Raw genomic sequence first — 15,512 nt, 5'->3', positions numbered from 1 at the left:
ATTAGAAGAATTTTATACCTGTTATAAACAGCCTTCAAGCATAATAATTCGAAGAAGTCACACTCATGAAATTAGAACATTTACTCTTCCTTACAATCTCAGCTCAGGTTTTACCATGTCTTAGTTTATCACTGGTTATAACTATTCTATTTACTTGGACTGATCAATGACTACTAAGATAATTAAAAAAACGTTGTAAGAATATTGATGTTTATTGCGTACCGATCCAAACCGAAGTATTATGGATATCTGAATGTATCCGAAATAAATTTATATACCTAAATATATATATTAATTAATTTTGTTTAATATATATTTAAAAACATACAAAATATATAAAATACTTTTAAATTGTCCAAAATATATATAAATAGTCAAAATTAAATATCTAAATAACTAAAGTATACTCAAAACACCAAAACTATTTTTAAAATATATTGATTCTCTATTCAAATGTTCAAACCAAACAAATTTATATGTTAAGTTTAGGTGTTTTTAGATATGCTATTCAATTTTTATGTTATATGTTTTTTTATAGATTTTAAGACATTTAAAGTATATAATAAATTTAAAAAGATTTAAAATAAATTAAATTGGTTATCCGAACTTGAACCGAACCTGTAAAGATCCGAATCGAACCAAAGTTTAGAAATACCCAAATAGGATTGAAATTTTTGATCCTGAAAACCTGAAACCCGAATAGATATGAAGTGAGCACCCAACCCTTATTAAAATAAATAATAATAATGTTATAATATCCATTGTGTGGATGAACCATAACCAAGTACTTAACCAAGTACTAGACAAGTCCAACAAGTACAAGAGGAAGTGCAAGGAGGTTTACATCCGGTCTACATCGGTTCATCTACAAACCGGTCCGAGATTAGAAGACTCAGTCAACCTCGTTATCATCACCTTGATCAAGTCTTCATGTATGACATCAATGTAGTCAAGAGTATTAATGTGTAGATTTACTTCCTTGTAAAGCATTTGTAAACCCTTGTACAAACCACTATATAATGTGGTGTTGGCTAATGAGAAATACACACAACATTCCTCACAATTCACTCTCCACATTTCACACAGATTACAACACGTTATCAGTACGAATGTGCTCTCCACCTGAGAAGTCTCTCTCCACCTGAGCTCTCTTTTCCGGCCATCTTTTCCGGCCAGAAAATCCTAAATCCAGGTGAAACTTTAAACCGCCGTATCTCTCAAACCCTGTGGAGCCAGACGACGATCCACCTATCAATCTGAAGCCCAACCAATTATATATTTCCGATCATATATTTCAATGTTTCTATTTGAAATGAGAGTGTTGTATTTCTCAAAGCAATGAGAAAGTCGGTGAATTATATAAGAGTGTTCAATCCGGTAAAAACAAACCAATTATAATTGAACCTAGTCGAGATTAAAAAGTGGTTTTAATCTAGTAATCAATAATATACCGAATAGATGTGATTTTTAAGAAACCGCACTATCCAGAATATTCCGAATATATGTGGTTTACTCAGTTTTTTATAATGATTATTTAAATATTTTGTTCCTCCAAAAGCCTGAATCATATGTATTTGTTAAATAGAACACACTTATTTACATAGTTAGATATTTACATACTTTGGCCGAAGATACTATCAAATCCCTAACTTTTTTTACCTGATGTCTCATTCGACATAGGGGTATCCGTCGTGCAGGTGCCTGGACCAGAGTACGAACTCTCCCTCCAACATATTTTTAATTTTCGGCTATTTTCCGTTTTTGACAGATTTAAACTTTGAACTTTGGTTTTACTAAATTTATGATTTTTAGTGTAATAATACAGTGTTTCATTTATGATTTTTTAAACATATAGTTTTATTTTCATGAATCATTAATTTATATACGTACTATTCAGTGTTTTGAAACCCGACCCGGACCCGCGGTTGAACCGATAAACCCGGTGACCCGAGATAAATCTGGTTCGGGTTTTATGAAAAACCCAAAATTTAAAAACCCGCAAAAACCCGTAAAAACCCGCTAAAACCCAAAACCCGATACCGGTTGAACCAGTGGTTGAGCCAATAGATAATTTTTACATGTGATTTGGTGTTAGTTTTTTTTATTGATAATTTATTACAATGGTGTTTTACTTTTGCTTTATTTTGGATTTGAAGTTTAATTTATTATTCACATTAGACATAAATATTTATGAATTTTATTCTTGATTTTTTAGATGTCATAACTCTTAATTAGTTATAATGTTTTTTAAATAGTCTAAGCTATATTTTTGATATTTTGTATATCAAATGAAAATGAAAATATAAAAAGTAAAATTAAGTAGTTTCTAAATATTTTTTAAACATAAAATATATACATATCCAAACTATTATTTTATGTTTTTTAAAAAACTTAGAAAATATTAACTTTAGTTTCTGTATTTATATTTTCATAACTAATATAGTATTATATAATAAATTTATTTCTTTTTTAATCCGCGGTTCACCCGCGGTCGACCCAATGACTCGGTGACCCGGTAAGTAGTCCGGTTCAGTGTCCGGGTCGGGTTTCAAAACATTGGTACTATTCATATAAGTAGAAATAAAACATTGTTTTATTTGTTTTATATTTAAAATGTAATATACATCATTGTTTTTTTATCACTTCTGAAATTTTTGATAATATTTAATAATATTAAATTTTTAATTAAAATCAATTTTTTCTTACTTTATACACAAAACACATATGATAAAACAGAAAATCATAAATGAAACTTATACATATGATAATAGATGTGACTAAAACAATGATCATCCAAATAATTGGTACACTGGATCTCTATCTCTTGAATAATCTAGGAATATTTGTTTTGGCTTGAAACATACAATAAAAATAACTCAACGAAACTCCTCTTTTGCTTAAACCAAAAAATAACTAAATAAGTTTTTACCTTTCGTTAGAAACCAGAATCTACTAATGAGTTAAAGCCTCAAACACCACATACTCTTTAGTATATTTCGATAAATATTTTGAACTTGGTCCTGTAACCAGATTATGAACATTGTAAGACCATTATGAATCTTTAGTATATTTGTATCATCTACCCCACGGTAGCAATGTTCAAAATTGTAGGTTCTACGATTTCGTATTCAGTTATTAGATTTTTATTTTATAAAATATTTAACCGTTTTGGAATATTTTGAAGTTGTGATTTGTAACAGTTTTCAGTCATTGTAAAGTGTTTTTTAGTGAAGTTTTTAGTTTAAACTTAGATCAGACTATTTCTTAAATCTTCCAAAATCATTTCTCAAAAAAAAAAAATTCTCTTCAGGTTCTAAATTATATAGATCCCCCCCCCCCATGTAGTTCTGTTGATATAAAAAATTGTTATTCGTTTAGTTATACTTGCATATTGTTGAATATTTGTTATACGATGGAAGTGTTTATTAGTAAAGTTTCACTTAACGTTTGGTGTTACGATATCACTGTTTATTATTCCATTCCTCTATTGAGTGATTGATTATCAATGTAGACTACACTTTTTTTTTAAACATGTGAAAATAAGAGAGCTTTGGATTTCTACCGGGAAAATATTATTTTTAGGCTGTTGCAGTTTGTATTTGCAACCCGAAAAAAGAGAATCAGAAGATGGCCAAGTGTTTTATCAGTAAAAGTTGACATGGAGAGGCTAGGTGTTCACCACACACATTTTCAAAATATACGCAAAAGACAACACTATTCTCAATGGCACATGTGATTGAGAAAGACACTTTATGTGCATTGTTTTTGTATGTGTTAATTGGATCCTTGGATCTTCAGACATTTCTGCTGTACAGTCTTCTCTTTTTTTCTTTCTTTTTGAACTTTTACAGTCTTTTTTTCATCCGTCTATTTCTCTATTTGATTAGCCATTTCAGTATATGGCTGCACTATGTGCCCATTGATGGCAGAGGTGAAACTCTTGATCGATCTCTTAGATTCTTTTAAATTTAGACATAAAACTTGTATGTATATAGAGGAAACAAAAAAAGTACATTGACCTTTGTTTGTAATGATGATTGGTCCACTCACCAGTTCTTTGGTTTGCATAAAAAATGTTTCATCAAATAATTCACATATAAAAACAATATATAACACGTACATGTATGAGTATATATGCTTACTTTATGGCCATGAACAAAGGCAGCTCGAGCCCACATCTCAAAACCTCAAATTGAACCGTCGATCTCCGTCTTCTCCGTTTTCTATAATAAATCTCCTTTACAGCTTCAACAATGAATTATGTTCTTCACTCCCCTCTTAATGAATTCATATCACCTTCCTTTTTTCCTCCTTTATAAACGGCTTCGTCTAAATTTATTCCCAAAGAAACTCATTAAACTACACTAAGCAGTTTATGTTTTCCTCAGTAAACACTTTCAGATGGATAAGATCAAGAGACTGTCGTATGTGCCTGCACCACTCAGTTTGAATCATGCTTCACCTTCTGTAAGTGGTGTCAGTTTATCAACTGCGTAAAAAGTTTATGTTGTAGCTCAAACCAGTCGTTTCAAATATACCTTACTTTTAGGATTTTGCTTCATACTTCATCATTTTTGGCATATCGTTCATATAGTAGATGGAACAGACTTCTATATGCTCTTGAGATTATCACTTCCGCCATAACCGTCTTCTTGAACAAGAGTCCCCAGCAACACCAATAATTAAATCTGCTTTTCTGGTGACAAATGTTTTTGTTCTTCAGTTCTGTTAGGAATTTATCGATCGTTTGATTGCTTAACTAAACGACACAAGATTTTTAACCCAGTTCCCTTGTGGTACCTCTGGGGTGGGAACCGTCTCCCACAACTTCCACTATCAATCAAAGGTGTTTACACAAACGCTCTAAGCGCTCAATAAGAAAGACACAACAAAGAATATGAGAGATCAAAGAAACTCTATCCCGGAGCGACATGACTCGAACAATGTCTCCTAAGTTTCTTCTACCCAATCTCTCTCCCGACTCCCGCTTTGTTCTACTTCTGTTTCGGATGCCTTGTTTTGACCACCAACAGCCTTATTTATATCCCATTCACCGTCTTTGATTTTCCTGTTCCTGATTGTCGTAGTGACCGTCATTAACCAACAAAGGAAACTTAACTTATACGTAATGACGGTGTTTGTTTGGTCTCCTACCAATCAAACGAACAAAGCTATTTGATCCAACCATAGTGGGCTGGAATTGGGCCTAACTACCCACAAACTCCACCTTTAGCCCACATTCCTTGCCATCAAAAACAAACCCCTTTATCTTCATTTCTTCCTAATCTTTCACCTGCAGACACGTTACTCATGTCATAAACCACAAAAGAGAATCATACTTGCTGCTGGACTTTATTTAGTTTTGAACTTGTGAAATGCTGAACTGGCCCATACAGAAAAACAAGCCCAACTAACTCCACTGTTGCTTCATCCTTTACGACAAATTCTTTTGTCTTAGCCATTGCCGAAGTCATGTTTTTTCTTGACAATGAAACATATGTGACGGTGAGACTTCTGCTTTTTCCGGTAGTTCTCTCCGATGTAACCAACGCCATTCATCTTAGAAATTAAGTGAACCATGACGTCTTTTCCTTCTCCGATAACGAAACCTGTTCATCTGCTACAATTAATTCTCATCTACGATCGAGACAAGCAATTCCATCTTGCGGTTTAGAAAACTTGAGAGAGTCGCGACTATCCCTCACGCTTCCTTCACTGAAGAATATTTTTCGCGATTGTAAAGTTGAAGCTTCCCCTTTCTGATTTCGTCTCAGATATAAATTCTGACATGTGATTGGAACTTCGGTGAACCTCTGTAGTACAAGATGGTTCCTTCCGGCGACATTCAACTCGAGTCAGTCTCAACAGGCGATGAAACCTCATGTCCTTTTCCAAAGGCAACATCATCAAACAAACCCGATCACCGCTTCTGCACCTTCCCTTGACTTCTCTGACGAGACCCACATGAGTCATCAACAATGACGTTTCTCGTCACGTTCCTCTCTGCATCTCCCTGTGATGCCCTTGTTGCCATTACTCCACCTGGAGCTGCTTCACCAGAGCTACTGCAACTTTTGACAACCTGATCTCTTCGCCATTAAGAGTACGTAATACTTGACTTTGGCCTTAACCCTTTGAGTATTCCCTTGATAGTGAACATAACCTGATGCAACTTCAACTTGAATCTTTGCATCCTCTGGCATAAGGCTTCGACGCCATTACCCAATGTAATCTCTAGTACCCACTCGCTCTTAGTCAATCCCTTATCCTGATGACTGTAGCTCGTATCTTTGAGATTATAAATTCCTTGAACCTCTGTTTTCTTGTCTTCTCTTAACAGCTTCTCCGATGAACAACCTTCATCTTTCCACTATTCTGATGATTTTAGGTAATCTTCTTAACCTTAATCACCTCCTCCTTACTCTGTTTCTCTGTTAAAGAAACAAACAGAAATTCTAACCCGAATGTCATGTTTCTCTCACATCTGCTCCATCTGAAACTGCATAGCTTCTTGCCTCGTCGTCCTTGTCCAATCTCTTCGGACAGAAGCTCCACCTTGTCTCTCGTGAGACCCTTATAACTGTGACTTGATTCTCTTCATCACAGCGCAACCAGCCGTTTTCTAATGAGAGATCAGCCTTCTCTCATATTTATGAAGCTTTCCGGTAACTTCACAGACCTTGAAACATTCTTCTTAGTTTCTTTTGAATTTTTTTTTTTTTTCAGCTACTACACCTTAAGCAGATTCTTTTGCCAATATCTATCCACCCTAGCTTCATAATTGTCGCAGGTAACCTTCTCAACCATACTTATGAGCTTTTGATTTTTTTTTTTTTTTTTTTTTTCTTATCAAACCTTGCAACTTGATTCCCTTTGATATCCTTTTGATTCATATCATGTGCACTTGATCTTAGAATCAAACTCCTCCCTGAATCTTTTTCTAACAGTCTTGAACCTCACTGCTAGTTTCCTTTGTCTCACGCCAACTGCTCTCGTGACGTTCTTGACACTTCTCTTTGTAACAGCTCACCTTGATATCACTTCTAGACCCCATGATATCCCTCCTAGCTGAAACACCATTCCTTGCTGCAATACTTGTTGTTTGTATTGCTAACACCCCAACGTTTACTGCCTGCATCACAACAGCCTTTGGACTTACCATCAGACTTCTTCTGATTTATCAATACCATATAACATGTCTTTGATATTAATACTTCCTCACGTGAGTTTTCCTTGTCCACCTTAGAGAATTTTTCCCGTTCTCTTCTTGTGATGCCAAAAGAAAACAGCTATAACCATACTGTTTTCTTACTCTCCACGTAGCTTGTTAATTTATCCATGCAATCATCCTCTTTACTTGGATGCCTTTTAATTTTTTTTTTTTCTGTCTTGGAGACTTCCTCATGTTTTCAAAGTGATAGACTTAGACTAATACACCGTTAGTCTTCACCTCAATACTAGACGTCACAAAACTTTGACATCTCCTCCAGCAATGTGAACTTATACATCTCTTGTACCGCTGTTTATAAAAAACAGGACACGCCGTCTAACTCCGTTGTTAGAAAGACTATCGACACAAAACCCATTGCATATTTCACTGCAAGATAACTTCTTAAGCACCAATCACCCAGAACATGCAGTCTCCTATTCCTTGCATGATAAATTCTGATATATAACTCCTTGATGATCTTCCTTGAATCCTTTATCATCTCCGTCAACTTCTTCTGATGTTTCCTGAAACACCGATGATCACGAAACACTACCATCTTTCTCAAGTTCTAACATCATCTCCACCTTGATCTAAAATCCTTCGGTAGATCCTTGAACACACTTTGTACCGCCATGAGTAATGGAACCCGCCGCCTAACTTCCAACCTTGTTAGGAAGACTTTCGATACCGACCTTGTTCAACTCCTTTGAGATGAGTGTTGCTGCTTTGACGCCTTGTGCTTTTACCCTTTGATCTTTCAACCTTGAATGTTAGAGACGATGGATCGCCGTTTCCTCGAAGAATAGATAGGTCCCTTTATCTTTCTTTTTTTTTTGCGATTCTGTTCAGACTCCGTAATCTCACTAACCCCGCAATCAAAACCTGGATTGCTCTGATACCACTTGTTAGGAATTTATCGATCGTTTGATTGCTTAACTAAACGACACAAGATTTTTAACCCAGTTCCCTTGTGGTACCTCTGGGGTGGGAACCGTCTCCCACAACTTCCACTATCAATCAAAGGTGTTTACACAAACGCTCTAAGCGCTCAATAAGAAAGACACAACAAAGAATATGAGAGATCAAAGAAACTCTATCCCGGAGCGACATGACTCGAACAATGTCTCCTAAGTTTCTTCTACCCAATCTCTCTCCCGACTCCCGCTTTGTTCTACTTCTGTTTCGGATGCCTTGTTTTGACCACCAACAGCCTTATTTATATCCCATTCACCGTCTTTGATTTTCCTGTTCCTGATTGTCGTAGTGACCGTCATTAACCAACAAAGGAAACTTAACTTATACGTAATGACGGTGTTTGTTTGGTCTCCTACCAATCAAACGAACAAAGCTATTTGATCCAACCATAGTGGGCTGGAATTGGGCCTAACTACCCACAAGTTCCATTGAAACAACAAACATATGCATGTTTTGAGTTTCTTCACGTGTATATAGATAATCTCTCATTACTTTGGCTGCTTTTGATTTTAATTTAGAGCTTTTTCTCTTCACGCAAGTTACAAAAGCTTCTGATTATATTTCAAATGATTTGTTCCAGTAAATATCTAATCTTGGGTTTAGTTTTATTTTTATTTTAAAAAGGTCAAAAAATTACCATTTCCTTTAGCCTAAACAAAGCAGGTGTTATCAAGATGAAGAATAAAATCGCATAACACAAGTATAACCCGCACACCTATTAAGATCACTTGATCTACGAGGTGTGATAAAAAAAAGGTTTATTCAGGGGTTTAAGAGTTCTCTGGGATTTATACTATAGTTTCTTACTTCACATTTTCTGCTTAGAAGATCATTTGATTGACTATGTTCCTTTGATATGTAAGGTTGGCTGAAACAGGAAAGTAAGAAGGGGAAAATTTCAACTCTGTAAAGTCTCTTTGGGAACGCAACTTCTTTCTACACTGGGTGTCCCCAGTGGGGGATCTAGAAATCACTTTGATCCGGGACATTACATATAATTATCAATATATTAACTGGGACATTTGTTTAAAAACTGAAAAAAATATACTGAAATTTTGAAAACCATGGTGGGTAACTGCCCCACCCCTTTCCCATCTATCTCCGCCACTGGGTGTCCCCTTTCTCGAGAGTCAACACTTTTCCATAGTTTTTCTACCATTTTTTTTCCTTCTGCTCTTTTTACTATTTTTATAGATGGACTTTCCGTATGTATTATCAACGTTTTTATCCAAAATCCTTCATATTGGATAGCTATCCATTTCTTAATTTTTTCTAACCATTTATGCTACGATTATTTGCTGGAACATAGACGAACAATAACAGTATACTATAGAAATTTATAATAAAAACTGTTTTATAGTTATTTTATGAAATATTTATACTGGCGAGAAGTTATAATAAAAAGTGTTTTATAGTAATTTTACGAAATATCTAAAATCATTGTAGATTGAAAACGATATCATAGATAAACAAATAATAAAAATAATTCTGAGATCATATTGTTGTTTTTAACCAATATTTTTGGTTTGAATTAAAATGACAGTAACTTTCATTACTGTCATTATTTTCTACTTTTTAGAGAATACAAAATTAGCAAAAAAAAAATTCAGAAAATGTGATAATATCTATATTATTATCATTTAAATTACTATCATTTATATTATTATTATTATCATTATTTAAATTTCAAGTTTACATAATAATAAAATATAAAGTTTAAATAAATAATACTGAATGTTTTCAAGAATATTTATGTTTTAAAACACTTTACACGAATTATTTTTTATGATAATAAATTAGTATATCTCCAAGCTAAATTATTTAAAATATAATTTAATTTATAAAATAATTAAATCCCAATTTTAATTTTTTTATATATAGTATCAATATCATATATAATAATTAATATTTTCTAATTTAACAGGAAATGATGTTTTAGAATATATTTGTTTCATAAATATTAGTGAAACTTTAGTGTTTTACTGGTTATGTTTCATAACTTACTATAACTTTTGTTGAACTATGTTTAGTAACAAAATTATGTATTAGGAATTTTTCTCATGATATTTTGAAATACTGTTTTACCACATTACTATTTAAAGATTTATGTACCTATTTTTATAAATGATCAAATAAACCATATTATCCAATTAAGAATTATGAAAAAATATATTGTTGTTTAGTTTTCAAGGTAAAATTAGTGATTATATTATTATTTTATTTCATTTTGTAGTATAAGTTTTTTTTACATTGGTTATATATATATATATACATACATACATATACATATAACACAATTTTCTCTTTCCATCGCTTTATATAATTGTGGTTATAGACTTACAGTAACGATTTATAATTAAATTAAATGCAAATCAAATTAAACTATGGTTAGGACTATTTGAACAAAAAAAAACTATGGTTAGGACTTAGAAATGGCGGAGAAGAATATAATAACTTTGGAGTGACTTAAGTTTTTTTTTTAACACAGACATCAAACTTCATTAATAGGTAGCGTTAGGTGAGGGAATTAACATCCTCATTTACTACAATGCTTTAGTTATGCAAGACTGTATGCAACAACATTTTCCATACGGGAGATCCATCCAAAAGAGATGGCCTCAAAGTCTGAAGCTAAAACTACAATATCCGATACAATTCCTTCCTGATGCAGGCAATAAGCTGTTTAGAATCTGCTTCACATCTGACACGTGTACTCCTTGCATTTGGCGAGTGATTCTTTCATTGCTATACTCTCTGCCAACAAAGGCGTGGAGACATGCTCTTCCACTGCTGAGAACTTCATTGGTCCATCCTCTCCGTAGATGACCCATCCCAAACCTGCAATATTGCGGTTCTCCTTCCAAGAGGCATCAGATCTCATCACGGTAACGTTATCTAAACTTACCGGTGGTATAGCTACAGTCCTCTGTTTTTGTGGTAGTGTTATTTGACTGTTTTGCCATTCTCTCGCAGCTGATAATGCCGTTGAGACTTAACAATTCTAGGAATAGACATAAAGACTCGAACCTCTGTTTGTGAGGATCCAAGCAAATTATAAGAGATCAATGAGCCCGTTTATAACATGTAAAGTCACTTCAATGTGAAGGTTAAGAAGCACTTTGTAGTTGCACCTGTGAGAAACGGAGCGCAAACAATATCCGATAATAAATTGTGTTTGAGTAGAGAAATAAGACTTCCAAGAAACCAACAAAGAAAAAGAAAAGCTTTGACTCATCTGATGACTACTTTGGTTCATGAAGCCAGGTTCCTCAGATTTAGGAAACGGGAAAGTTCTATGCTTCGTCTTGCCATATCTTTTGAATGAACTTTCTCTCAAGATATCATCTTCTTTTGTCCTCCTCAAAGAGTCCCTGAGGAAGGTAATTGTGCTTCATCTAAAAAAGGAACTGCAAGTAAACTAAACTAAACATCAGCACTTAAAACATAAAACACAAAGCCCAAATAAAATCTATGTCAATGGTGTATCTATGTACCTCCAGCTTTTGATCTTTGAGGAAATGATGATCAAAAGCTGGTTGCTTTGTGATAACAACACAACAATTACATCTCTTTTGGGGGTTTGTTTATCACATCCAAAAGTTATAAACTTTCTCTAGATAAACCTTTCTTTAAAAAAGTCTCGACACAATTTGAACTTATTGTTCAATTAGAACAAAATTAAAAAAAAGAAGGAAAAAGAAATAGAAACTGGATTATGAGACATACCAAAATCAGCCCAAACAGAAAAATACTCAAAAAGAAATTGATAATAGATTTATCTTACCTGAATGCTCTTGACATCGGGTTTGTTTAGCCTGTTCAAATGCTTCTTTATTACAAACTTTTGCTTAGATATGCCGGTCCTTGTGGCGTAGGATAGCAAGTGGAACCTCCACAGCCATAGACAAAGTAAGGAACTTCAAAACTTGCTTCTCCCTGCAAGCTGGCATGATTTAAAATAACAAAAAAAAATTGGGAATAATTTTGATAATGAAGACATGATCAAACTGATCTCTGTTGAACGAACTATTAGGGTTGAAAGTTTGATAATCAAAAGATGATCAATGCAAGACAGGAAAAAAAATTAAAACTACATAGTGAAGCTGGAAACCTTTTGCGTCCAGAAGGAGAAGACAGAACTGATGCATTTCACGGGATGGCTTGCATTGATTATCACTTAAAAATTAATCTCATACATCGCATAATCAACAAACAGGAAGAAGTTCCAAAAAAATTATAAATATAGATGACAAACAGTAGGAGGTTCCCCGTAATCATTTGAATATAAAACCATCAAAATCAGTAAAATGAACTTACGTTAACGTCCACCATTAGCATGTCGATGCACATGAGTTCACCACCACCTCCTCACAAAATGACAGAAGCCTCGGCAACGGAAGAGCCCTTGCCAGACTTAAGAACGAAGGAAATAAACCTTGAATTAGCCATAAAACGATTTTTTAGTATGAGATATAAGAGATACGAAGAGAAGATGAGATCAAGGAGAGGAACACTCACACATATTTATACCAAAAATCACCGCCTTTCGGAACAAACAAAGTATTGAAGACAACATCGTGGAAGGAGTCAATCAATCTGATCAATCACAAAGCTTTTAATCGGACCGTTTCGGATGGTGTGAAGAAGCGCAAACGATTGAGTCGCCGTCGCACGAAGAGGGAAGAGACTGGATCGTCCCTCCGCCGATCGAAGAGAAACAGAGAACACGAAGGTGGGCCGCAAACGAAGCGTGAGTTGAAGCCCAACGTCAAGCCTGCAGCTATGAAATGAGCACTTTAATGAAACATAGCATTTCATACGTGTCGACACCAGAGACTTCGAATTAATGACGTGTCATCCTAGGTGGAGGGCCCTGGAGAAAGGGAACTCTACTTTATATAAATAGACTAGACAGCAAATAAATAACAAACTATTAGACACATAGTTGAACTTCTATAATATGGGTATGCTGAAGAGATTTAGGTTGGAGAAGGAAGAGATCGACCTCTGGACAATACAATGATTGGTAAGAGAGACAAAATATGGTGACAACAAATATTCAAAGAACCAAATTAATAAACATGTAGAAGACTGAAGATAATTATCATGTTTCAGAAACAGAGAAACCCTTCACACTTGTGCAGAGAGAGAAGCTACATAACAAAAATGCTTGAGAGAGAAAGAAAAAAAGACGATCAAATTGATGGTGTTTTTTTTTCGTACTTAGGAGAAAGAGAAGGACCAATGATACAATTAAAGGCGCAGACCTTGGTTTTCACAGAAAAACACAAAGAAGTATTTGTTTTAGCTAACACTTGATCTAATTTAAAAAGGCAGGTGGCAAAAAAAAAAACAAAGTAGTTGCCAAAAGATTAATGAAGTGCCATATTGGACTGTAAAAAAAAAGAGAAGATTAGAAAATGAGTGTTTTTTTGTGTAAATTAGAAAATGAGAAATTGTGGCATTCATAGGCCTGGACATTCGGATTACCGGTTCGGATTCGGATCAGATTTTTCGGATTTCAGATATTTCGAAACTAGAGAAAATGGTACCGATCAGGTAATTTTAACTTTCGGTTCGGATACGGTTTGGTACATGTCGAATCCAAACCGGATCTGGTTATATCCGAAGTAACCAAAAAATAATGGATTCGGATCGGTTCTTGCTATATCACCAAACCATTTAATCCGATAGAACACAAATAATCCAAAAGAACCGAACATATTAAAAATATCAGAAAATACATAAACTTGATAACCAAAATTACAACATAATAATATAACAGAAGCATTTAAGAGAACAAAACCATTGTTTAAACTCCAAACATAAAAAAAAATACTATTATTAAACTTTAAGTTGGGTTTACACAGATACCCGTACGGATCCGAGATATACTTGGATCCCCGAATGGATTCCGGATATATTCGGATACCCGTACGGATCCCGGATATAACCGGGTCCGATCCGATACCCGACCTAATTTAAAACCTTATCCAGTCGGGTATTTTCTTATATCCGGATCTGATCCAAAATCCGATTTTTCGGATAAATACTGGTTCGGATCTTCGGATCCGGGAAATTTGCCCATGCCTAGACATTCACATCAAAAATATAAATTTTCAAGTCTTAGAAGTCAATGCACTTATGTTTATGAGGACATCTTGAATAAATAGTAGCTCACAAATCCTACAAATAAGTGGATAAAAATTTAAACAATCTCAAAATCATAGACATGGGCGTTCCGATTTGGATAGATTGGTTCTTCCGGGTATTAATTTTCTGCGTTATAAAATTAAGGCATGTTCGAGTATTACAAAATTTGGGGTCGGTTCGGGTCAGAACCTTCTGAATGCGGGTAGGTTCAGGTCTGATGTATAGAAACTTAAAAATAACTGAATAACCAATGCATTTTAAACATGTTCGGATATTCGTACCCAAAATAACCCGATACGTTTTTAGTATCCAAACTATCCAAATATCCGAAGATTAAAAATATTCATTATACACAGCTTTTTGTGCATTTTTACTAAACATAAAACATGTTGAAATTAACTAATATAAATAATTTATTATTTAAATTTAAATGATTAAAATACTTATATGTACAGTAACTAATATTGTAGATATATATATATATATTCTCGATATTTTGGGATACTTATTAGATTCTAGGTTTGGACTGAACTGATACCAGTTCTTCGGATACAAAAATTAAAGATCCATTCGATCATTTACCTCAAATCTGATCGAGTTCGAGAGCCTGATTTTCGAATTGGTTTCAGGTCAGATCTTCGGTCCAGATATTTTTCTTAGACCTAATCTTACTATTAAACGAGTTGAGTTATGACTTCATTTATTTATTTATATTTCAAACGTTAATTTTTTTAATAATTCAGTTAAGTAATTCATTGGTTGTCAAAATTTTGATATACCAACAAGTCAGTTCTTAAGTTAAATATTTCCATACCTTGATTATTTTTTGGCTGTTTGTGTTTAAATATCTCGAATCACAAATGATGAAACCAAAATTTAATTACTAGAGCCCTTTAGATGATTAGAAGAATTTTATACCTGTTATAAACAGCCTTCAAGCATAATAATTCGAAGAAGTCACACTCATGAAATTAGAACATTTACTCTTCCTTACAATCTCAGCTCAGGTTTTACCATGTCTTAGTTTATCACTGGTTATAACTATTCTATTTACTTGGACTGATCAATGACTACTAAGATAATTAAAAAAACGTTGTAAGAATATTGATGTTTATTGCGTACCGATCCAAACCGAAGTATTATGGATATCTGAATGTATCCGAAATAAATTTAT

The 15,512-nt window shown here is 33.9% G+C and overlaps 1 long non-coding RNA gene across 4 annotated transcripts; it reads right to left on the bottom strand.

Annotated features, from left to right (window-relative positions):
* Positions 1 to 10,757: 10,757 nt before the first annotated feature.
* LOC108833509 (uncharacterized) lies at positions 10,758 to 13,102 on the bottom strand. Of its 4 annotated transcripts, none has more exons than XR_001946704.2 (4): positions 12,704 to 13,090; positions 12,297 to 12,620; positions 11,970 to 12,128; positions 10,758 to 11,592 (listed from the first exon to the last, which is right to left on the bottom strand). It is a non-coding gene; the product is annotated as an uncharacterized LOC108833509 (long non-coding RNA). The 4 variants fall into 4 exon arrangements; XR_001946705.2 differs by having other exon boundaries at positions 12,503 to 12,620; positions 12,704 to 13,039; XR_008938846.1 differs by having other exon boundaries at positions 10,758 to 11,603; positions 11,970 to 12,620; positions 12,704 to 13,102.
* Between the last annotated feature and the right edge of the window lie 2,410 nt (positions 13,103 to 15,512).

Source organism: Raphanus sativus, chromosome 9 (assembly GCF_000801105.2).
Source record: "Raphanus sativus cultivar WK10039 chromosome 9, ASM80110v3, whole genome shotgun sequence".
NCBI classification, from domain to species: domain Eukaryota; kingdom Viridiplantae; phylum Streptophyta; class Magnoliopsida; order Brassicales; family Brassicaceae; genus Raphanus; species Raphanus sativus.
This window is presented reverse-complemented; position numbering and strand designations above follow the sequence as displayed.